The sequence below is a fragment of the Xyrauchen texanus genome, chromosome 3 (genome assembly GCF_025860055.1).
Source record: "Xyrauchen texanus isolate HMW12.3.18 chromosome 3, RBS_HiC_50CHRs, whole genome shotgun sequence".
NCBI lineage: Eukaryota > Metazoa > Chordata > Actinopteri > Cypriniformes > Catostomidae > Xyrauchen > Xyrauchen texanus.
Window position 1 is genome coordinate 25,744,029 of NC_068278.1, and position 25,712 is coordinate 25,769,740.

General features: G+C 37.1%; 1 protein-coding gene across 2 annotated transcripts in view; it reads right to left on the bottom strand.

Moving 5' to 3' along the window:
* LOC127629034 (transmembrane protein 8B-like) overlaps positions 1-25,712 on the bottom strand; it is a 226,650-nt gene that overhangs the window by 65,521 nt on the left and 135,417 nt on the right. The gene's annotated exons all lie outside the window — the stretch shown is intronic.

Below are 25,712 nucleotides of genomic sequence, written 5' to 3' on the forward strand. Positions count from 1 at the left end.
CCATGTCAGTCACGCCTCAGCCTGCTCCATACCCTGTCACAGTCAAACCTCAGCTTGCACCATGCCATGTCACAGCCATGTCTGAGTCTCCTCTATGCTATGTCACAGACATGCCTCAGCCTGCTTTATGCTATGTCACAGCCATGCCTCAGCCTGCTCTATGCCATGTCACAGCTGTGCCTCAGCCTGCTCCATGCCATGTCACAGCAATGCCTCAGCCTGCTCCATACCATGTCAAAGTCAAACCTCAGCTTGCACCATGCCATGTCACAGCCATGTCTGAGTCTCCTCTATGCTATGTCACAGACATGCCTCAGCCTGCTTTATGCTATGTCACAGCCATGCCTCAGCCTGCTCTATGCCATGTCACAGCTGTGGCTCAGCCTGCTCCTTGCCATGTCACACCAATGCCTCAGCCTGCTGCATACCATGTAACAGCCAAACCTCAGCCTGCTCCATGTCACAGTCCAGCCTTCCGCGATTCATTGCTCGAAGGCCTTCACAGCCCTTGTCTCTAAGTTGAATTGTCCGGCACAGATATTGGTGCATAAGGCCGCAAAGACTCTTTCCCACAAATTGTCATTGCCCTTTCCTGCCACGACCAACGAGCCAATGCCCACATCTGCCACGACCAATGTGCCAATGCCCACGCCTGCCATGGTCAACGAGCAGGAAGCCTTGTCCGTCCCGGAGCCAGCGGATTGACTTTAACTCTCTGGACTCCATTTCCCATAATCTCCGTTCCTGGCAATGATTACCTGTTCACCAGATTCCAATCTATTCAGCTTTTTAAGTCTCACACTCTCTCTCATTACGAAGACTTGTTTTTCCCTGGCTGATATTTCTGAGCATTCTCTGAGTTTACTGAATTACCTGTGTATGATCCTGGACTGTTTACCCTGTTTTGACCAGTAGCTGCCTGCCTACTATTACTGCCTTGTTTACCTGGACATAACCTGTGATTGTCTGCCACCTGCCCTAAACTCTTGCCTGTTTATTGACTACCTATCTGGATAGCCTTTGATATTACTGTTGCTGGTGATTGACCCCTGCCTGTCTGTAATACTACGTTTACTGTTATTAAAGCTGCACATGGATCTCAACCCCTCTGACTCATTATTAAAACTTCAGTGCATCTGCTGTGAAGTGTAAGGTCAGATTTGTCTTTTGTTTTTATTACAATGCACATTAAAGAACTCACGCTGGGTGGATCTGTCAGTACAGTAGAAACTCATGTGCGACAAGGTTAATTAATGAAGGGTGAGTAAATGATGGGAGAATTATCATTTTTGGGTAAACTGTTCCTTTAATATTATTTTACTTTTCCAGAATCAGACCATATTTGTATCTATTAATTGCTGTTTCTATGGTCAAGAAGTTTCCTTCTTGCCTTCACAAACAAAATACTTTAAGATTCCATAATATGCATCCAAACATGCTTAATTTCTGCATAAATTTGTTCTCCCTGTCTGCCTGAACAGCACACACAACATTTTTCATGCTGTTCACTTACATAAGTGGAAAATCAAGCACACTCTAAGTCCTTTTTAATTGGCTTTTTGTGTCCTGATAACAACAGGTCAACAGGCTCAGGCAAGTTTTTCTTCAGCTTAGATGCAGACTCCAGCAGAGGCAGTGGTGTTTTGGGACAGGATTCATTTCTTTGCCTTCTTTAGCCAATTATAAATATTATGGGGGTTTTCACCCATACTTTGATAAACAATAAATGACAGAAGGGCTGGTGTCAAACGGAGGCTTATCAACCTAAATTACATGTTCTTCTTCATCAACTTTTCTGCTCATCTCAAATTGGAATGCCTTTATTTTTGTGTCCATAGCATTTGTAATTGTTTTCTCAGCACAATGGCCTATGAATATTTTATAAAGGTGTGTGGCCCTTGTTCAAACTGATTTGTATGTTTTTACTATTCTGTCTTTCTTGAGCAGTGAAATTGCTTCAATATAGAAAAGTGAATTGAATAAGCTATAGCGAGAAAAGAAAAGACACAGGAGCATATTCATTCTTACATTTTTAGAAAAGTTAATAGACTTGCAGCAGCACACATTGCTGTTAAAAGTGGTTTCTTCACTAATTGGTACCATTGAAATCTGGACTCCAGTGAAATGAACCTGATAAAGAGGAACAATGATTTGATAAATCGGTGTGGGCTAAAATTTTATGGTGGTCATGAAATTTTTCCATGCATTTTGGTGCTTTAAATTACCAGGAGAATAAAGATGTATTTATTATTCTGCAAAACATTTATAGTGTACAAACCCAAAAGCTGAACTTTCACATCAGCATAACATGAAGTAAAATCACCTTTGAATGGAAATTGCTTGAAAAGCAAGGCATGAATTTCCATTTTCGAGTTGTCAGCACATCATTGTATCAAAATGAAATTAATTTATCTTTTCTTTTGTTGAAACTTCAAAGCTTAGAGTAAAGAGACATTCAGTGTACATTTGAACAAACTGACACATTACAGATATGTGGTGACCTATCATGCGATTTGTTGAAGCTTCTGTTTTAGTCACATAGAATTAAAATTTAAATTGCATACCTTATTCCTGAATACAGAAGGAAAAGAGAGAGAGAGAGAGCGAGGAGTGCATACTTAAGATCTTCTTTGTTATGGATAGATTTCCCATAGAGAAATAATGTTTTCAGTATCTTTTACATGACCTAAAGCACTTAAAATTTGTTACTGTACTTTTTACTTTATAAATTAACTTTTCTTTAAGGGATAGTTCACCTAAAAAATACAATTCTCTAATTTACTCACCCTCATGCCATCCCAGATGTGTGTGACTTTCTTCTGCAGAACACAAACAAAGATTTTTAGAAGAATATCTCAGCTCTGTTGGTCCTTTCAAGTCAAGCAAATGGTGGCCTGAAATCTGAAGGTCTAAAAAGCAGATAATTGCAGCATAAAAGTAAACGTATGACTCCACTGGTTAAATCTTTATCTCCAAAAGTGATATAAGTGTGGGTGAGAAACAGACCAATATTTGTTTTACTATAAAACACCACTTTCACTTTCAGGTGTGATAGTGAAGCTAAACAGGCGCCACACATGTGACTTTCAGATGTGAAAGTGGAGAATAATAGTAAAAAAATAACATAAATATCGATCTTTTTCTCACCCACACCTATCATATCATTTTTGAAGATATGGACTTAACCACTGGAGTCTTATGGATTACATTTATCTGCTTTTTGGACCTTCAGATTTCTGGTCACCATTCACTTGCACTGAATGGAAAAATAAACAGAGTGGAGATATTCTTCTAATAATCTTAATTTGTGTTCTGCAGAAGAAAGTAAGTCATACACATCTGGGATGACATAAGAGTCAATTATGATAGAATTATCATTTTTAAGTTTATATGTCACAGACAAGTTATTGTGGGTGGAGTTTGCTCCATGTAAATACTTAAAAGATAGTTACATAACATGCCCTTTTCATGAATGCCTGGCCTAAGTTACTGGGTTTACTGGCTTTGCATGGTCATGACAGGAGTTGAAAGATATATTGAAAGATTATACTGTATATAATTTTTTCAAAGATAGTTTTGGAGATTCAGTCACAGTGCTCTCATTTTAACACAAATGTTCAAGTCTTGTGGCAATACTTTAGAAACAGATTCACTCTGTGTCAAAGACGTAATATTATGGAACCCAGTAATGGATCTTTAATGACTTTGCAGGGTAACTTTGTTTATGGGGCACATCCCTCACTGTTTTAGATGTTTTTATCTTGCTTTGTAGCCTTTATCAGGTGGCCTGTTTGTGGAAATGCTTTTTAGAATATTGATAATAAAAGAATAGAACCTCTGACACCAAAGAAGATCTAAAATGAACAGGAACAGTCATAAAAATGTTGATACATTTCCACTGATGCAATTGATTTTATAGTAAAAGCTCTGCATATACTCTGGCCTTTACCTACCTACTGCATTACATAAACACTGTAATTTCCATTGATGTTGTCGTTATAGCCAGTTTTTTGCACTGTGTTGAGCTTACAGCAGGTAATTGTCATGGAATGTGTCAGAAATGAGGACCCAAAAGCAGGAATGAGGCAAAATAAAGATTTATTAAATAAATATTACAAACAGGGAAAACAAAACATTCACAAGGGAGAACAACAACAATGAACTGAAAAACTGAAAGACAAAATGACAAACCAGACTGGAGGCTAAGCAAACAAAACACAAACTTAAAAATAGAAATCAAAACGATCCAACAAACATAAGAGGAAAGGGAGCACAATATATATAAACTGGTAAGACACATGAGGAAGAGGTGAAGACAAATACCATAACAATGAATAGACTAAGGGTGATACCAAAGGAAACGAGGGGGTGGAGTTGGGAAAACACAGACTCAAACACACACAGATAGAAAACAGACAGCGACCAAGGGGCAGACAGAGCATGACAGTAATTAGTTTACTAAAACTAATGCCTTGTGTTACTGCCCAAGTTCTGCTTCACTTGACTAACTGACTGAGTAATTAAACTGATTATTTGCAGCCATATCAAATGCTGAACAAGTGCCTTTTACTCCAATAAAAGGCAGATAAAGAGAATGACTCTATCTATCTTGTCTATTTTTTTAGTGTTAAAACTGTATGTGACGAGGAGGGCGGTGCCGGGCCGGGTCGGGCCATGACTATGCACGCCTGGCCCCCAATCGGGCTAATCAGCCGAGGAGAGGGATAAGTGCAGCGGGATGCATCAGTTCGAGAGAGAGCCACACGCAGCTGCCGTGTGTGCATTTGTTTTGTGTGTCTTTTTGTTTCATTAAATATTATTTTGACCGTTCAGCCGGTTCCCGCCTCTTCCTTTGCCCATCTTTAACCTTGTTACATTGGTGCTGAAGCCCAGGAAGGAGCGATGCGCTGTCCTCGCCACTGCCATCCACCGGGGGATGGAGGAGTCGCTGTCGGATGCCTGGATGCGGAGGAATGGCCGCCAGTCGCGAGTGGAGGAGGGGTTTGCTGCTGGCCGCCTGGAGCGGTGGAGCCACTGCCAGGTGTGGTGGGGCACCCTTCTGGCTGCCAAAATGCAGAGGGGCATTCCACCCACCCAGGGTTCGAGGACTTGCTCCGGTCCGCCTGTGAAGGACTGGTTGTCATCCACCAGAGTGTGGAGGAGTGATTGAGGACCAGGCGACGGCATGTCTGGGAACCGGTGAGCAAGTTTTTTTCTCTCTGTCACTCTGTCTTGCCCTTTCCCTCTCCTCTTTTTTTTTGTTTTTCTTTTTCTATCCCTATTGTCCCCCTCCCCAGCTCTAGAGATGTGGGGAAAAGCTTGCTGACTTTGAGGTCTGTATGTGTGTCTTTAGATATTATTGATTAGATTAAATTATATATTATTCATAATTATTATTAATAAAGAGTATTAATTATATACTATTATTTATGTTAATAGTATTCTGTATTTTCTAAAACATGGAGGTGTTAAAGGTAATGTGCTTTAATTCACATCACTGAGTAAATTATTTGCATTAAAGCCTAGTGTTTGTTAGGGCAATCTGGCATTCTGTTTAATACATTTACAAATACAAAAGTAATGGTAGGTCTGTAAAGTTGATTAAGACAAATTAGCATATGAATTAGAACATTTTTGCATTTCATGCAGTGGATGCATTTCTTGTGGCCAGAAGTAGGCCAGTTTTTTTACATGTATGAAAACTTTAAGAATAATTCACTAAATGCCTATGTCTCACAATGTGTATAATAACACAACACAGTAAAACACAGCAAAACAAACACCGACAACACATCTCTGAAAAAATATTTTCTGCAATTTACATTTCAACAATCAAATGTTTAGCATACTGCACCATCGATTGACAAGAAATTAGCATAATGTAAATAAAAAACAAAACAAAGAAACATCTTTAACCTCTTGAGACCCTAGCATGACTGCTGTGAGCGTTTTCCATTTCCCTTTTTGATTAAACAGTCCCCTTAAAAATGAATGGCAACATGTGTGGACAGAGGGCCTAAGAGTTTACATTTTAAATAATACCAAGCAATAGAAAGTTTTTTATTTATTTATTTTTTATCAAATTGATTATGTTTCCAGGAGTGTTGGTTATTCATGTTTTTGATACATTACAGACCTTACATAAGAAATTAGCATAATTAAATCTGTTTTGAAGTAATGGCCAACATCATCCAATCACTGCAACCATGCTAAAATAAAATTACACATTATAAATTCTGAATCAGTGTACTGATTATCAATGTCACATGTCTGCCAAACATGTTGAGTGGTCCATTATCTGCAGACTGAAACTGAACTTTTGGTCAGATTTTAAGACTGAATGGACTTATCTGCATAGAGAGCTACAGTATGCTTTTAGTAAATGACCCCTGTTTAGTGAATTACTTAACCTCCAGACTACACTGGTCCCAGAACTCGAAATGAAATGCACCTTATTTTCATCCTAACTCCATAAAAACCCTATGAAAGCTAAATGTTTTGATAATGTGTGATAATGCACAGTAAATAAAGATTTCTAAGAAAAAAAACTGCATGTTGTTTCGAGATAAATCGCAACATTTTAATTACATTTAATTTTTAAAAATGGCATATCAGATGAATCTAGAGACTCTTTTGACTCTAAGCAGGTCAATGTAAAAACGTAAGGTTTCTTACCAGATGTAATTTTGTTGGCGTTTCTCCAAAAACAAACTCTGCTATGTTTGGCACCATGTTGTTTTGTCACATGACTCCATGCATCAAAAGTTTAACCTTTTACTGACAGCACAGAATCTTGTGAACTGAGATAATTTGGTTTAAATTCATTTATATTATGGTTGCATAAATTGAAGCCAAAATACAACAAGTGTGAGTGAGGTCGCACAAGGATATTAAAAAGGAATGTGTGCAAAAATCGCATAATTCTGGACCACTAGGCCACAGTGCAAGTGGTTGCTTTCATGTTGACAAGACTTGAAACAATGCATCTATAACATAACATAACATAACATAATAATAATAATTTTTAAAAATCTTAAGTTTTAGCAATAGTTAATCTGTCTTGTATAAATTACAGTGGGCACTTTTAACAACACTACACTTCCAACACAAAATGCCTAACCTAACAAGCATAACAAAGTGGCTTCAATTACAGAAAGTGCTTTAATGTCATGACTGAAATACATGCATTGCGAAACGATTGTAAAACAGTTAATTAATAAAGCTGCACTATGAAACTTTGTGCTCTCTTGCAACATCTGTGTTTGAAACTTAGAATATTAAGTAATTTGCTGAAGAATACATTACGTAAGTTGTGTTCAGGCACTGCTCTTCTGGCGGATAAATCTCCCAATTTAAGCTTGATGTTGCCTGTGTGTGATCATGACTGGAGATTTTCAGAGCCGGAGTCCCAACAATGTGCTATTTTCATGTAGATATTATGTTATATGATTAAACATTTAAAACTGAAATATTACTTGCTTTGAAGATAAACAACACTCTTGTTTACATATTTGAATGAATTTTACACTTAAATCACTTTTCTGACACTGCACTCAAAGCTCTTGAAGAGAACAGGGGACTCTCCTTAGCCACCACCAATAGATCTTAATATGTTTATTCAAGTGTTTTATCTACTATTAATGTTTGGATTGAACTAAAGTTTTCAATTGAAGAGGTTAAACTTGTGATATGGCTGATACGAGTTCAACAGAAAACTTTATTATTTTTATATTATATTGTCTAGCCTCAGTTACTACAATAGCATGTCTATACAACGCACACAACAACAATGTAAGCTAAAACCATAAAACAAGGATTCCATAATGATGGGGATAAAATATACTTCATTAAATGTAAATATAATATGCTTAAATATACAATATAACAATTACATGAAGCCAATTTCAGAAGTCATACATATTAAACATGTCACATAAACATCGTGATTGGTTAACACTCAATTAATGTTCGATTCATAAAAGTATGACAAGCAATGTAAGATTCAACAACCAGAAAACATAATCAAGAATTAAAGCAGGTAAACAACTTCGCCAAACTGATCACAGATAAACATCCATCTAATCAGCAACAATGCTGTCCTGAACTGTGTGAGTGTGACTGAACTGAGCTGAACAGCATAGTTAGTTTCTCCTGCTGGAACATAAGACAGCCGGCACTTCTTTCCTGTGTGTGTGGACATGACGTAATGATGCAAGGATTAACGCTATAAGCCAGCGATTTCATGCCAAATCGAACCCGACAGCTCAAAATACAAATAATTTTTATAAGCTTACAGTAGTTAATAGGATTAGGTAAGAACATTGTTTTGAACACTGATTGTTGATGTACTCAATCAATAATGACAATTTGTTAATTTTTTTAACCAAAGAATTTACATGGTGCAGCTTTAAGCTCACACAACTCTAGTGGTCATTTCATTGTTAATGCCTTGAAATGCAGAATATCTATTTGTATTAATGCTGTTATGTAACATATTTGATTTCAATTGATTTGGATGTATTGTAATATGTAAGGTGTAATGTGTCCTTTCTTTAACTTCAACATTGCTCTGTTGTTTGAGAAGTTCAACATAGCAACATTGACTCAAATGGCATTTACAATAGGACAGAACTACCAGTCTGAACAATACCATACTGGGAGAGTGCTTGAAACATTTGTAACAGTCATTACTTTCGCAAATCTGTTTGGTGCACTAGTGGCGCATAAAAAATAAATTTAAGTCACCTGTGATGTTGACGTGCTGTCAACTTTTGTTTGCTTTGCTAATGCTGTTCTATTTTGCTTTCCAAGACCATTGTATATTCACATTAATGCATTTGGGAGATGTTTTAAACCAATGTGACTTACAGGGCATTCAAGGTATTCATTTTATCAGTATGTGAGTCAAATCTATTACCTTGTCATTGTTCGCACTGCACTCGTTGTTAGAATTTTACCTCTCCTAAATATTCTCCCCATAATTTGATTTTGCTTTACTACTGTTGATAACTGCAGAGGTTTGAGGGGAAAGTGGCCAGCCAAATTCAAAAACAGTGTCAATAACACCAGTGCACTTCAAACTCATCTCTCCTAAATATCCCTGCCATTATTTTTTACCAGTATGTCAACAAGAAGGATGAGGTTTTTGATCTTGCAAGCATACATATGGTTATTCAGGCTCCACGAGAGCTCTGCCCAACAATTTTTACCTATGTTAACACCAGCCAGTTTGGCAAACAAGATGACTGCTCACTGACTTTTTGGCCTTCAAACACATTTCAAGCTTTCAACCTTAAAATATGGATTCAATTTAACCCCTTAACCCTGGAAATTTGGGACATTTGCCTCTCATGATTTTGAGGAGTGTAAAAGTCAATAAAAATGCAATTCACTGTGTGAAATTGGTTTATGGCTCCATGAAGGTTGGTCATCGCAGATACATGGCTATTGCCAGACAAATTAGACTATGGTTTGCATTTAAGATGTTGGCCTGTGTTAGAATGCCACAGCTTCAATATTCTCAAAATGGATAATAACTTTAATATTGGAAATACTCTTACACACTTTTTACTCATTATTTACTGAAGAGAACATAAATGTACATTTTCACTTTATATTTGAATTGTTGAGTCAATAACCCATTGTTTGTTATATTCATACAAACATTTCTCTACTTATTTCAAGGCTGCCTTAAAAGATGTTAACCATAACCATTAAAAGTTAAACACTAAAGAAAATTCCAGATATGCAGGAGACCAGCTAAACAATCAATAGCAATAACAAGAACAGCTCTTCGAAAACACAGTTCTATTTAGCTACCTTATTTGTTCTCCATTTTGTGTTACGGTTTCCAATCACATTCGTGCTGATACCATTAATGTGGATAAATTTGCCTCTGTAGCAATTTTTTTTTCCATTCATGCTGAATTAGCTTATTTCAGTCCTTGGAGCTCTGGAGGGTCTATATATATTAACAGTCATATCACCATGATAAAGAAATAGAAATCCATCATTAATTTTGATAAGAGTGCATCAGACTTAATTAAGTTTCCTTTGAATATATTTTAGGCTCAAATGTGTCAGGAGGTTATCGTCTTCTTGAGGGCTAATTGGAGTATATTGTAATCAATATGCACCAAAATAAATAAATAAACATTCTAATTTACAATGTGGCTCTCTAAAGTTCCCCTAGCTCATCTCCAAAAGGTTGGTCAGTAGAAACATGTAGCATAGTATATGTGGTTAAATGTGGCCTTGTTTATGAAAAAAAAAAAAAATAATCATAATTTACTCACCCTTATATTGTACCAAATTACTTTCATTTTTGGTGGAACACAAAATAATTTAGTTAGTATATCAGTTTCAGTGACCATCCATTTCCTTTAATCTTTTTTCCCATATTATGAACGTGAATAGTGACTGTCTTACATTTCCTTTTGTGTTCCAAACATTTTTTATTTTTATTTAATAAAAACAAAATAAATAAGTAATGCGGGATTAGAACAACAAGAGGTTGAGTAAATTATGTCCAGATTTTCCTTTTTTGGTGAAATTGTTGTGATGAAGTGCAGTTAGACAACTTAAATTTGTTATACATTGTTTTGGAAAATTCTTTTGCGGTCCAAGACAGTTTCATTTTGGCTCTGCAGAGGTCTTTCAAACAAAGCGATCTCCAAGATGCCTGGAGCTCATGATTCCATCCATCCATCCATCGTCAACCGCTTATCCTGTGTACAGGGTCGCGGGGGGCTGGAGCCTATCCCAGCTAACATTGGACGAAAGGCGGGGGACACCCTGGACAGGTCGCCAGTGGAGCTCATGATTGATTGGCACAATTAATGACACTATTACTGCAGCCATTTTGGTGCTACTAATGGCAACAGGGGAAAGTAATTTAACCCTTTAAGCTCTGAAAGTGTTTTTAAAGATTTCCTGTTTCAGTTGTATATCCAAAATGAAAGGCTTATATATATCGATTAAAAAAACAAAACAAAGAAAAAAAAAAAACAAGGAGGTGTTTGGTATAATTTTAAAAAAACTTTTCAAATCTTTTAATAATATAGATTGTGATAAATTTGGAGACTCTCAACCTAAGAAAATTATGAAAAATCATTTAAAAACTTGAGCCATAAATGTACTTTTTTCTTATTATTTTTCTGATTTTACAATATTTATATCAATAAATAGTCATGTGTCATATGTTCCAACGACATATGACACATGGCTATTTGATCCATTTTATTTTTACAGACTACAATAATACATTATGTGGTGCAAAATTATTTATAAATTATCAAAATGGAACACTTCTGATTTCTCTGCAAATTTTAAAGGCACTTGTTCAGTTTTGATCATAATGCCTGGTCTAATTACAGAGCCATGAGCTGTATAACTATTTAAAACCATGCCTGGGCTTTAGTTCAAGTAAACAGGTTTATTAAGATAAAAGCATGCCCAGGTCTATTGCCCAAGGACAGCAAAATTGATGAGGATTATCTAAAAACTTCCTGCCACTCTTTTGCAGAGGTGTGCTTCGTCAAATTATTAATTTGCTCTTTGTTGTGTTTGTTGGGGCTCAACTGTTGTAATACATACAAGTAGCTTTACTTTTAAACAAGAGCTCAACAGACCGCAATCTTGAACACAATAAAGTACATCTACAATAAACCAACAAATTAGTCTATAACATTTGACAAGCTTGAGGTTTACTGTGTAAGCTGTCTGTTTCTGTTTAATCTACTTGTGTTTGTTTTGATATGTCCTGCACATGATACACTCAGATGTTGAAAGAGTTAGCTCACAAAGGGACAACATGACCATCATGATATTTCAGGTCATAATGAGAACAGACTTTGAAGGCTGAAGCCTACTGAAACAGAAGTCTCCACAATCCAATTTCACATAGTTCCTTGAAGGTAATTGTGTGTGGAAATTTCTGCTTTATCATATTTTAGGCAGGCTATGTATAGTATGCATAGTAATTAGGGCTGTCAATTGAACTCGTTGTACAAATAAGTGCAGAGAACACCCCTGGGTGCTTCGACAGCTAAAAGAGAGTATATATTGTAATAATGAAAGAGTAGATTTTCCTCTAAAAGAGTGAAGCTGACGGAGAGTGTCTTTTTATGATACCTTTCCATCTGTGTATATTTCCTGGTTGTGGTTGTTAACTCTCCGCCTCTGATGGCCATGATCGCTGCCTCACGTGTCTGGGTTACAGCCATGCTGAGACAGCATTTGTGGATGACTCATGCTTTCACTGCCAGAGCGTGACCATGGCAATTTTGCGGCTTTCCTTCTTAAAGGGGAAAGCCACTCCAGCATCTCCCCTCCCCGGTCCTTCTATCTACAGGTACGAGGCCACATTAGTTAGCACTGGGGGCGATTTGGGGACCCCAATGGGAGTGGTTATGCTGGGTAATCCCCATGGACCTCCCATTCCCTTGATCCCGAGATTGGTTCAAGGGCTCAGTGGGCCACTCACGGCTGCGCCACGCCCCAGTTCCCTTCTTCCCGGGGGTGTACAAAGAGCTCAAGAAGTCATGGTAGACATCTTTTGTTTCCTTTGAATTTGATTTGCCACACACCACATTTTCAAAGAAAGAACGTTTTCCTTATTTCCTGGGTCACACAGCCTGTATTTACTGACGTCGCTATCACGACAGCTGACACTGAACGTTCTCGCCAGACATAGCTCTACGGAAGTGGGTTCCCTGCCTTTGCGTGCCCATATGCGGCACACACACACCCAAGTTCAGCCGATTCACCCTCCACCCCCGTTGCTGACCAGTACTATGGTGGGTGCTTTGACCTTTCTCTCAGCAAAGCCATGAGCTCGGGACGTGAGGCTGCTTATACAGATTTTCCCCTTGGTGCCCCTCGCTCGGAGCTTGGTGGTGTGGCTATGTGATTCAATTCTCCAGCCGCTCACTCGAATTCAACGGCGTTCAAGTTAGGCTACAGAACCGTGTGCAACGGGCACACAGTCGCGGTCTCCTGGACAGGGCCGCAACTGCATTAGCACATCAACTGCCTCAAGTTGATGCTGGTCCTGCGGAGCCTTTGGCCATTGATCCAAGTTCAAGCACATGCATGCCACAACTTGCCCATCATCTACTCCTCCTGGAGTCAGCAGGTACTGAAGTTGTTGCAGGCCACTCGCATCCTGGGCAACCTCAACGCCACAGAAGATGGTCTGTCGTGGCAGGTGACACTCCACCCCCAGGTGGTCCAGCTGATTTGGAGTTGATTCGGCAAGGCACAGGTAGACCTGTTCACCTCCCGGGAATTCTCCCACTGCCAGCTCTGGTATGCCCTGATGGGAGCCCCGCTAGTTCAGATGTGATGGCACACAGCTGGCACTGTGGGCTGCACAAATACAAGTTCAGGGATGACGAGGAGCAGGTAATTCTAGTGGCTCCATATTAGCCCACCCAGACCTGGTTCTCGGACTTCACGCTTCTCTCGACAGCACCTCCCTGACAATTCCCATGAGGTAGGACCTTCTTTCTCAGGGATGAGGCACCCTCTGGCACCCATGCCCAGACCTCTGTCTGGTCACTGGATAGGTCACGGAAGACCTAACTGGTCTACCACCCCCAGTGGTTAACACGATCAGCTCCTTCAACAAGGCAGCTGTCTTCCCTGAAGTGGCTTATCTTCGCTAAGGGGTGTTCTTCCCATAGCAAAGACCTCCAGAGATGCGCAGTCAGGTCAGTGCTTTCCTTCCTGCAAGAGAAGTTTGACGGGTGGCTGTCCCCTCCTTTCTCAAGGTCTATGAATCTGCTATAGCAGCACACCACAACGCTGTTGAAGGTAAGTCTCTTGGTAAGCAAGACCTGATCATCAGGTTTCTGAGAGGTGCCAGGAGGTTGAACCCTCCTAGGCCGCACCTCTTTACCTCATGTTATTTTTGGTCTACGGAGAGCCCTGTTCGAGCTCCTGGAGTCAGTCGAGTTAAAGGCTGTCTCATTGAAGACCTCCCTTCTGACCGCACTCACATCCATCAAGAGGGTCGGGACCTGCAAGCATTCTCTGTCAGCGAAGAGTGCCTAGATTTCGGTCTGGAAGACTCTCACATGATCCTGAGACCCCAACAGGGCTATGTGCCCAAGGTTCCCACAACCCCTTTTAGGGATCAGGTGGTGAGCCTGCAAGCCCTTTTAGGGATCAGGTGGTGAGCCTGCATTATTGTTGCTGTTTCCGGTGTGTGCTTTGCGCATCTACTTGGATCGCATGCAGAGCTTTAGATACTCTGAGCAACTCTTTGTCTGCTTTGGCAGATAGCGGAAAGGGAACACTGTCTCCAAACAGAGGCTTGCCCACTGGATCGTGGACATCATCGCTTTGGCCTACCAGACCATTCCGTGCCTGTCCCCTTGCGGGTTCGAGCACACTTCACAAGGAGTGTGCCATCCTCGTGGGCCATTGTCAATGGCACCTCTCTAGCAGACTTCTGTAGAGCAGCAGGCTGGGCAATGACCAATACCTTTGAGAGATTCTACAATCTCTGGGTTGAGCCGGTTTCATCCTGTGTTCTTTCAGGTACGAACAGATAAGTTTCATTACACAGGGCAGCTGGCTGGGTCTTTTCCCCCAAAAGAATAGGAAGGGAAAAGAATGCCTTCCCCTTCCCATTTTATGAGCATTTAAAGGCTCCAGTTGAATCTAATAAAAAAACTGGACCAAAAATTATGTTGAAAAGAGAAAACATAAAAAGAAGAAAAGAGAGTGAAAAAGAGAGACATATTTTTTTTGGAATATTTTGATATTTAAAATATTATTTTCCATGTCGTTCCAGCGCTGTGCAATTGTATTCTGAATTTGTAAAGCTTTAAAGCAAATCATATATCATATTTTTTGTTATATTATTTTTTGTTATATTATTACAAGTTTTATATGAATCAATGACTTCTTGAGGTGTATAAAGCATGACAATTAATCATCATAACAATTAATTGTCATAATCGTGAAAATTATAAAACAGACAATTAATCATAATAATCTCAATTATTTGTTTGACAATTAATAATCACCCAAATTTCATAATGGAGCCCTACATTGAACTGTTTTAACTTCATCATAAAAACATGATGTGAGGTGCTGAAAAACCAGATGTGACACACCAGCCAAATTGAACAGTATGTGGTAGAAGAGAGCATTTTCGAAGGTGTTCGATTTCAGTGGAGGAAACATAGCAAAATACATATGTTTTCAAGCAACGTGGCCTTAGCATTCTATTTCTTGCATTCTGTCTGCACAATTTGTTGGTCTATGTACACGTGCATCAGATACAGTGTATACATATATACATGTATATATACTCGACTGTATCTGCATGTGTACATAGACCAACAAATTGTGCAGACAAAATTCTGCAAGAAATAGAATGCTAAGGCCACGTTGCTTGAAAACATATGTATATTGCTATGTTTATGCCTCTCATGCACACCATTTCCTCCACTGAAATCGAACACCTTTGAAAATCTCTCTCTCACTGCCGCTCCGCGTTGGCTTTTTCCCTCTCATTTAAATTTTACAGTGTTTTTTTTTTTTTTGGGCGGGGGGGTGTACTACACTGTTACAGGAAGTACCCCCCCATTTAATTATTTCAGTTTCCCTCCCCTTGTCCCCTCCCTCATCCAGGTAGATGGGGATGACCTGTCAGCTGACGAGGCAAGAGGCACGCACCTCCCCAGGGAAAGAAGGGGGATGTATGTCATGCCAGGGGCTCCCCTGCCTGAGAGAACGAGGGAGGAATGTGGCAGGCTGGAGGGCGGGGCCGGGTCGTGATCATACACACCCGGTCCATTATCAGGCTAATCAAGCCTCCGAGAGGGATAAAGGCCGATAACAGACGGTGGTGCGGGAGAGAGAGATCATTAACGGACATGTCCGTCATGTGTGTTTGTTTAAGTTTAAATATTATTTATATTATCAAGTCGGTTCTCGCCTCCTCCTTTCCATTGACTTCTTTACAGTTCTCTACTACCACATACTGTTAAAAACAATGTTTTTACCCAAAATGTTGACCTGGAATTCACCTGGAATTCTATCTCAGACTGATTGACAAACTGGATTACAAAAGGGATTTATGTGGTTGTGGGCCAGAGACACAGGGGCGTGTCTAGAGCATTTTCAGTGGGGGGGGCCATGCTGGGGCACTGCCTCCAAATGGGGTGGCCGCCAGTGACCAAAAAAAAAAACTAAATTCTACAGTATATTACGTAAATCCTATTGATTTTATTATTTTTTTAACTTGAATAAAGTTACTTGTAAACAAATGTAGTAATAAAGCACATTTTTGATTAATTTAGTTTTTTGTCATCCCTGTATATATCCATTAAGTTAAATTTGAGAGCCAGTGTTTATTATTTTTAGTGTTTTCATAAAACTAACAAGTTTATAAAATAAAAGCAATTTTAATAATGAGCAATTTTAAAAACCCAGAAGCAGAAACGATGTCAACTGTTTTCTTTTAATTAGTTTGGCCATTACAATATACAGTAGTTTTATCGTTTTACAATCTCTTTCAAATAATAATAATTTAAAAACAAAAATCCCCCACTGTAATAATTCAAATGGTTTGGCCAAAACATCATAGTGTTTCATTCAACATTTCTTTCAGATTAATTTACAAAAAAGCTGAGTAAAACACAGAGTTAAAGTTTTAGCACTGTAACAGTTCAAATGAAAACACCACAGTTTAAAAATAAAATATGGAACCATTACATTGTGCTCTGCTAATATATTAAAGAATAGTCTTTAGTTTAGAAACAATAAAAACAGTAGCAGAAAGAGAGGAAAATAGTCGAAAAAGAAAGAAGGCAGACCTCAACTAAAACAGCTGGATTCTTCTGTTTCGGTGGTGACTAGCAAGCTCACCATTATTATTTATAATGGTTGCAGAGTTATTATCTATATTGATTAAAAATAATGGTATTGAAGGTCTTTCAGTGTTGGATAGACATATACTTATAAGCCAGTTTGCTGACGATACAACATTGTTTCTAAAGAATGAATATCAAATTCCATTAGCTTTACATTCTATTAACCAGTTTTCTAAAGCTTCGGGCACATTTAAACCTAAACAAATGTGTAATGTTAACACTGCATGAGTTTCCTTTGCAGTCATTATCTAATATACAAATTAAAAGGGAAGTTAAATATTTGGGGATTATTATTTCTAAAGATAAAGATGTTATGGAGAATAAAAATGTGTTGAAAAACATAGATAAATGTAAGTCCATATTGAATAGATGGCTGCAGAGGGATCTTACAATTTTTGGAAGGGTTCTTTTATCTAAAATGGATAGTTTGTCCAGACTCATCTATCCAGCCTTCTCCTTGCCCATATCGACACGAATGATTAAATTAATAAATAAGGTGAATTTTAAATTTATTTGGAGAAATAAGTGACAGTACATTAGAAAGGAGGACATGATTAAAAAATATGAAGACGGTGGATTGAATGCTATCGATTTTGACATTATGAATGGTGTTTTGAAATTGAAATGGTTAAAATCCTTCATTCAAAATAGCCACTCCTTTTGGTTTATTGTCCCCAATGCTATCTTTAACAAACTGGGGGGAATACACTTTGTTATGTTGTGACTTTGAGTGCACCTCGTTACCAGTTAAACTTTCAGCCTTCCATCAGCAAGTGCTGCTCTATTGGAAACTATTGTTCAAACAACTTCACTCCTCACAACACTCCAGTTTTGAATAGTAGATATATAAAATTTGGCAGAAAATCTGTATATCTTGAAGAATAGTTATCTAAAGGGATTTGGGCTATTGCCCATTTCTTGGATGATAATGGAAATTTGTTACTGTATAGAGTGTTTTGTGAGAAATTCCAAGTACAGTGTACCGTTAATATTTTTAATTGAATGATTACAGCTATACCACTTCCATTAAGATTAATGGTTAAAGAAGACATGTTGTACTCCAAAATCTCCCCAGTACTGAGACAGCTCTCCTTAGAAGGTTATGATTTTTGTGATAAAATATGTACAAACAGAGTCATTAGAATTTTTTTTTTTTACAGGCTTATTACCCAAACCCAATTAGACGGGAATACGTGCGTAAAGATTTTGATAAGGTTGAAATAAAAAAAATTAGGAAAAATTATTTGTCTTTTCCTCTCCCTCCTAAAGCTAAGGAGGTGAACTTCAACATTTTAAATGAGATTTATCCTACTAAAGAATTTTTAAGATTGAAATTTTATTTTGATGTGAATAATTGTGTTTTTTGTGAAACAAATATTGAAAATCTAGAGCATGCCTTCTTTGATTGTGATCTGGTGCCCCTTTTGGAGTGAGGTGCAGAATTGGTTAAGGTCTAGGAGGGTTGAACTCCCACCTCTCACGTGGAAGTTAATTAGGTTTGGTGTTTGTCTGGAAAACAAAGATTGTGATTTTGTTATTAATTTCTTGTTATGTTTTGGAAAGTTTTTCATACATAAATGCAGATGGATTAAATCTAAACCCAACTTTAATCACTGGATGAATGAAGTTAAACTCTTGTGCAAATCTTTAAAATTTGTTAAAAATCAGAAAGCCCTTAAACTGATTTCTCTTTTGGATACGTTTAAATTAATTTAAAAAGTCCCTTTTATTTATTTTTTCATTTTATTTATTTTTATTTTTTTTTCTATTTAATTATTGGTTTGTTCATAGTGTGTTTTCTGTTCTTTGTACTAGCTGTGCTCAACCTATGGCTGAACAATTGAGGTTATATTCAGAGATTTGTTGATGTACCTTGTTTGTTTGTGTTGTTGAAGGATAATAAAATTTTTTAAAAAAAGTATGTCGAAACAATTTACGGCAATTGTAGACAGTAGTTATTTGAGAAAATTGTTATGTATATTTTGATAAGTCACTTGTGATTTGTGTCCTTTTTTTGGCAAAAAAGATGACTTTAATAAGCTTTAAAAAAAAAAAAAAAAAACTTCTTTGAATCACGAACTTCAGTAGAGTCTATAAACTGATTGGCCGTAAAATGAACCAATCACAAGACATCTTATGGGGGGGCACCTGGGGTGGCCAATCGAATTTCAGGGGGCAGTGCCCCTGGCCACCACGTAGACCCACCCCTGCAGAGACAGGATTATGTTCAATGATATGGCAATAAAACATACAAAATATTGGCTTCTTAAGCCACTTTTTGTAATGTCTATTCAGTGTTTTACTTGTTTGTAACAATAATATTAAGTCTTTGAACTACTCTATCTTCCTGTTGGACTTTTCTCATCAAAAATGTATATGCCATTAATTTTTTTACTTAATCAGCAAATTTAATAATAAAAAAAAATAATTTAATCAACTGACAGCCCTAATATTAGGGCAAAAAGGCTCTTTTAGCAGCTCTACATGTTGTAGACCCTACCACAGAGGATAATCAGGATTGCCTTAGGAAGTTGCATTATCTAATGGACCACCTCAAACAAAAATGCCAGCAGCTCTTTCAGCCTAACCAAAATCTTGTAATAGATGAACGTATGGTCAAGTCTAAAGCTCGGTCAGGATTTAAACAATACATGAAGGGCAAGCCTACTCGGTGGAGTTTTAAATTATGGGTAAATTCAACATCAGACTCTGGGTGTACTTGCATTAATGTTTACACAGGTAGTCATGATGGGCGGGTCACTGACTTGGCCATCAAAGTAGGTGAATCATTACTGCAGCCATTCAAAGACCAGGGCCACAATGTTTGGTTTTGACAACTTTTACACATCCCCAGCTCTTATGATTAAGTTTTTGGAAATGAGAACTAATGCCTGTGGGACATGCAGCGTGAATCGTAAACTGCTTCCAGCAGAATTTAAAGACATCAAAAGATGGGAACGCAAGACAGCTCGTGGGGATATGAGGTGGTGTAGGATTGAGGGGAATATACTTGTAATTCAGTGGAAGGACACATGTGCAGTTACATGCCTCTCCAATTTCCACAATGAAAATGGCTCAAACGAAATTACTAGGTTTGTAAAATATTATGGCGACTGGACAAAAGTAGTAGCCCTCCAGCCCACTGTCATCAGCGATTAGAACAAAAACATGTGCGGTGTTGATAGGTCAGACCAAATTATAAAATCTTACGAAGTCCAACAAAAAAACTTGGAAATGGTGGAAGACTCTTTTTCCACTTCATAGACATTGCCGTCATCAATAGTTTCATATTGTTTAAGGAATGGCAACACATTCAGGTGCTCAAATGGAGTATTTGAGGAGTGGTCATGTGAAATGTATCTCAACATTCTAAATGTTTGTTTTATTCAGTTTTCCCACTAATCACTAGAATTGTCATAACCTTTAAACAATAGATTATATTTCTAATCTGTCTGCTATTCTACATTGCCCACATTATGTATATTTCATACACTCTTAGTTTCCCTCTAGCTTGTAATTAAAATATTTCAAAATGCAGTTGTCTGATGAAGTATGATGGCCAGAGAAGATTTTTGTAAAAAATTGCTGTGTGAAATCTGACTGATAAAAGATGATTAGCATTAAATAATCATACATATATTTATATAATTTGAAAGCCCTAGTTCTTTTCTTCAAAATGGTATATAGAGTTCAGGTGTGTGATGTAATAAGAATATGAATATAATAGGAATTTAGATATGAATACCTTATTCTGGCACAGAATGGAATTTTCGGAACTTTGGGCTCAGGCTGGAAAGGGTTAATAAGAGAAACTTACTATATTGACTTTAATTTGATTATTTTTTGTTTTGTCTGACATTTGTTTTACCAGTGGCAAAATACGTGAAGAAAATGAATTCCAAACACCACCTCCTTGTTAAACTCATAAATGAGCTGTACTGTCCATAGACTTTAATAATATCAGGAGAACTGAATGGTGTAGAGAGGAAAGTAAGGACAATTAGAGTCAGGCCAGCTTGTGAGATGGGAGAAAAATGGCAGCAGGCCAATATTCACTGTTCAGTGAAACTGATCTAAGAAGGGGGAGCTGGGTTCAGAATAATTTAATTAAGGCTGACAGAAGCGCTCACCAAAACCTTCAGACACAGGTGATTCTAAAAGGTCATGTGATACATGCTATGGACTATTACAATCACAACTAGTGAAAAATTCCACAGAGAAGAAATTTATGACATTGTTAGACGATTTCTAAAATGTACTATCATTGTAGTGTTTGCCAGTCATTGTGTTTATCATTGAGTTACCCACATTATACAATATATTTAGCAGTACTAATGAGTACTGCTTTACCTTTAAAAAAGTAGTGTAATTTGTAGACTTTGTACGGCATAATATAAATATCACAGAAGCTCAACAATTATGAACTAACAATGTAATTCTTTTTACTGTATTTATGAATCTTGGTAAATGTAAATTTTATAAATATACAGTATAGAGTACTATTGTTCATTGTTAGTTTATAATGCATTACTAATTTTAAGGTATAATAAATGAGATTTTAATCTTAAAAAAGTATTAGTATATGCAGATTTTAATATAAACCAATATTAATAAATACTGTAGAAATATTGTTCATTTTTAATCCATGTAGATGTTTTGTTTTAAAGGTGCAGTATATACGATTCAGAAACCTTTGTTATTAATGACACTTGTGGCTGTTAAGTGAACTGCAGCCAGCTACCTGTTGCTCGTGATCATGCACACACTCCATGGGGATGTAAGCATCGACCAAAACAATGATGTAACATACAAAGAGACTGAACGTGATTCACTGACATCATGCTGACAGATGAGGTAGCATAATTCAAATTAGACCGTTATGATTGTTTTACTACAAACTTTGAGACTGTATATTATATTTGACTCTCCAGTGCTGGAACAGGGCTAAAACAAAGTGTGGATATAGGTCTGACTATGCGAGACTGTAGTTTGAAGTAATCACTTTTCTTTGCATGATACATTGACTGCATTTATACGATAGCCGATGTTGGTGTTAGCTAGCTAGCCAGCTTTATCAATAGCTGTTAGCTAAATTTGATGGATGATGACAGTCGCATTTTTATAAAATATATTGTACTTTATAAATATGTTGACTCAATTCAGTATTGATGTGATTTCATCACAAAGGTAATTTTGATATATCGATGTGCTATTGTTTTATAATAATAGAATATATATATATATATATGTTCTGTATAACCAAGTTACATTGCATTATTTTGAACATTGTTTAGCATTCATTTAATTTGTTATTGTAGTTTTCTGGAGTCCATCTCTAAGATAATGTTACCTAGTTTTGCAGTTTGTTGTCACTGTTGAATAGTGGAAGAGAAGCTATTACTGTCTGAGGCAAGGCTCTCAGGAGTGCGCATAAACATCAAATCCTTTGGATTTTCCTGGCAAAAGCGGGAATTTACCGTTTTTAAGTTGCATTACAAGCCGTTCAAACATTGGCAAAAGAAAATGTGAACATTACATGAAAATTGCTTCATATTACACATTTAACTATTAACGTATAGAACCGTATTGCAAGATTTTATGAGATAACTTTCAGAAAACTTTAAATTTCAATTAATTGCATTAACACCAGAGAATATAATGAGATTAACTGTAATAAAAACTACTTAGCAAAAAAGTCTCCTCTATAAATACGGCAAAATGAAGTGACAAAATGGACAGTCATTGGACCTTGAATGTGACAGAACAGCACTGCAATAACTCCTTACTAGACTTGTTCCACTCCTCACTCACTGATAATGTGCACCATCTCAGGTAGACCCTCTCATCATGGCCAATTCTTCCCCCTGTGAGTGCTTTATCTAAGCTGGTTTGAGACTGTTCAGCCTCATTGAACATCAATGGCCCTCCTCTTCATCCCCTCTAACCAAGCCATCAGTGCCAACATCCCTTAGCACCATGGCTATAACAAAGGCTGGGAATCTGCTGCACCACAGGATGTGGAAAGGAAAATGGGGGTAAAACAGACGAACAGAGAAACCTCAGACAGAATGAGAGGAAAAGTGTGATTTGAGAGAAGCAGATTGTTTTGTGTGTGTGTGTGTGTGTGTTAAAAGTACCATTACTGCTGATAAAAAATGATATTGGGCAACTGACATTTTGAGGTGTTTGAGGTATTTTTTTTATTAGAAAAGTTAACATTATAGTTTGTGAAGGTAATAATTATGTCAAATTTCAATCCAATCAGCCTAGACTTGATTTAAAGAAATTTTGACAAGCCCAGATTAGTTTTGTTCCTATAATCTGATTAGTCAGATGGGGTTCCAAGAGTGCTTTTATTTCATTTAACAGCACTGGGCACACTTCATTGTTTGTTTCACTGCACTGTGTTTGCGATGTTCCAGACAATCTGAAATTCTGTGTGTTACTCTGCGACACACAATGGTTGATCCTGCTTTGGCTTCTTTTGGAACTATTTTTATTCGTGGAGGAAATGTTTTTTTTAATGAATGTGTCTCTTTAAGTTACTCTTTAAGTTAACTTAAACTGGATTGAACATAAAGATGTCCAGTAGCCTCTCAGTCTATGCTACCACTGTTGCAATCAGAATGTAGATGGAGAGACAATTGGGCATTGTTGTCATGCAGCTCTGTATGCAGTGTTACTGAACAGAGTAGGTGAAACAACACGTTTTTGTAAAAAGCTTTGGTTTGCTATAAAAATTATGTAGGCTATTGGGAATTCCTTGTTCCACTGAAATGCATTTTCAAAATTGCATTACATACATTACTATCGTCAGTTTTACTGAATCCTCCCTTGTTCATTTAACTAAAAAAACTTGTAACCAAGTGAAATTAAATTAACTGAGTTGTTTCAATGATTTCAAGCTTTACTTAATCTACCTGTGCTGGGACAACATAAATATGTTTTTGTTTGGTTAACTGAAACTAGGCAGGGGATTTATATTCCCAGCATGATTTGCATGGCAGTCAATATATGAAGTAAATGTTACAATTAAGTGTTATACAATGTGTCTTGGTGCAAGATGAAAGTAAAGGATGAGTGTTTAATATTTTGTTGAGATTTAAGAGTTTCTGTTATGTTTGAGTTTTGGTTACCATTATGGTGAATAGTGGAGTTTAAGCCAAGGTGAGGACAGGTACAAGGTAGGAATAGTTTGCATTGCTTAACTCTTTGAGTAATTACTATGGAATCAAAGAATAGTGTTTACCATTAGCATTCATTCAGCATGATAGCATTCACAGTACTAGCTAGTTTAATGTAAATTCATAAATTTTTGTCAATTTAATATGTCGAATTTAGTAATTTATTCAATTAGGCTCCCTCTCCTTGAAGTATTTAATTTTTCAAATTTCAATTTAAGATTACATGGTGATTTTAATGTAATAAATCTAATTTCAAACATGTGGAACCACTGTCCATGATTAGATCAAATTCTGCCAAAGAGTTCAATTTAAAGTTATGTGCCATCAAAGTTCGCTTACTCAATATTTCAAATTAAGAGCAATTAACATGCATGTGTAGTACTAAATAAAAATCTGAATTTTCTACTAAATTAAACTTGTTTAGTAACTTACATTTTTTTATATAACATTACCTCCTATTTTTTAGTTCTGCTAACTTATTAGAGGTACTCAATAACTGTTTCTTGTTTATAGAATTTTGTATAAAAGCAAAATCACACTTGCAATGATGCTGTTGCACTGAATATCCATTCAGCTTTGATTACTTGTAATACCAATGTTCAAAATAACAACACTAATTTGTGTTAAATTACTTAAATATAAACAAAAGCTGTGTAGTTTGGGAACATAACATAGAGATTCAATCAGAAAGAGTAACTTGGACTCAAAGCAGACCTGTATTTGATTAAAAGTTGGTATGTTAGGGTGAGCATACAACTTCCCAATACTGCAATAATATGGTCCATGTGACTAAACTGAGTTCCCCATCTATTTCACACTTTGTGAGCAGCCCAATTGCCATATTTATTACACTGACTCAAGAAACAGAAAAGTAAGGAATTCATCAGCACTTCATTGTAACATAAGGCAGAATAAAGGCGAAGGCTTCATTCCATGACAGGGTCCTCATCTGAATTTACAGAGGCAATAATTTGTCACCAAGATTCATGTCTAAGCCCGTCTCTACAAAAAAAAAAAATTAATTTCCAAACTCCACCTGGGCCATGTGAACACTTAACTTTGTAATAAAGAAATCCCTTCTAGCAATGAAGACCGAAAACATTCCAGGCATCTTTAATATACTCAAATACAATTAACCACAATGCAATTGCTCGCTAAATCCAAATAATGACAAGGAGCCATGTGCCTGTAACATTGGTATTGATATATCCCAATAAATTGTTATTGAAGCACAGATCAAATCATAATTTATTTCAGTTGTGTTGTGCTGAGATATTTCCACCAGTGTCTGCCATGATTGTTCCAACCAAAGGCAGCGCTGGCCACCATTGAAGCCACCATTGAGAATTGTATTGTATTGGCATGCAGTAAGGTTCCCTAAAACACTAAGGCAAGAAAATATGGTACCAGGTGGACCCATTTATAGAATATGATTTCCGCTGGAGAAGCAAAATATCTCAAAGTTTGAATACTGTTACATTAAAATGCACCTTAGCAAACAGAACCCAGAATATCAGTTGTATTATGGGTCCATTAAAAAGGAACGGTTGCAAACTCTCTCAGCTGCAGATTAACAGATGCTATCAATTTACTCTAATATGGTAAAAAAGCATGCAGCACAAAAGGCTTTGCAAGTTCC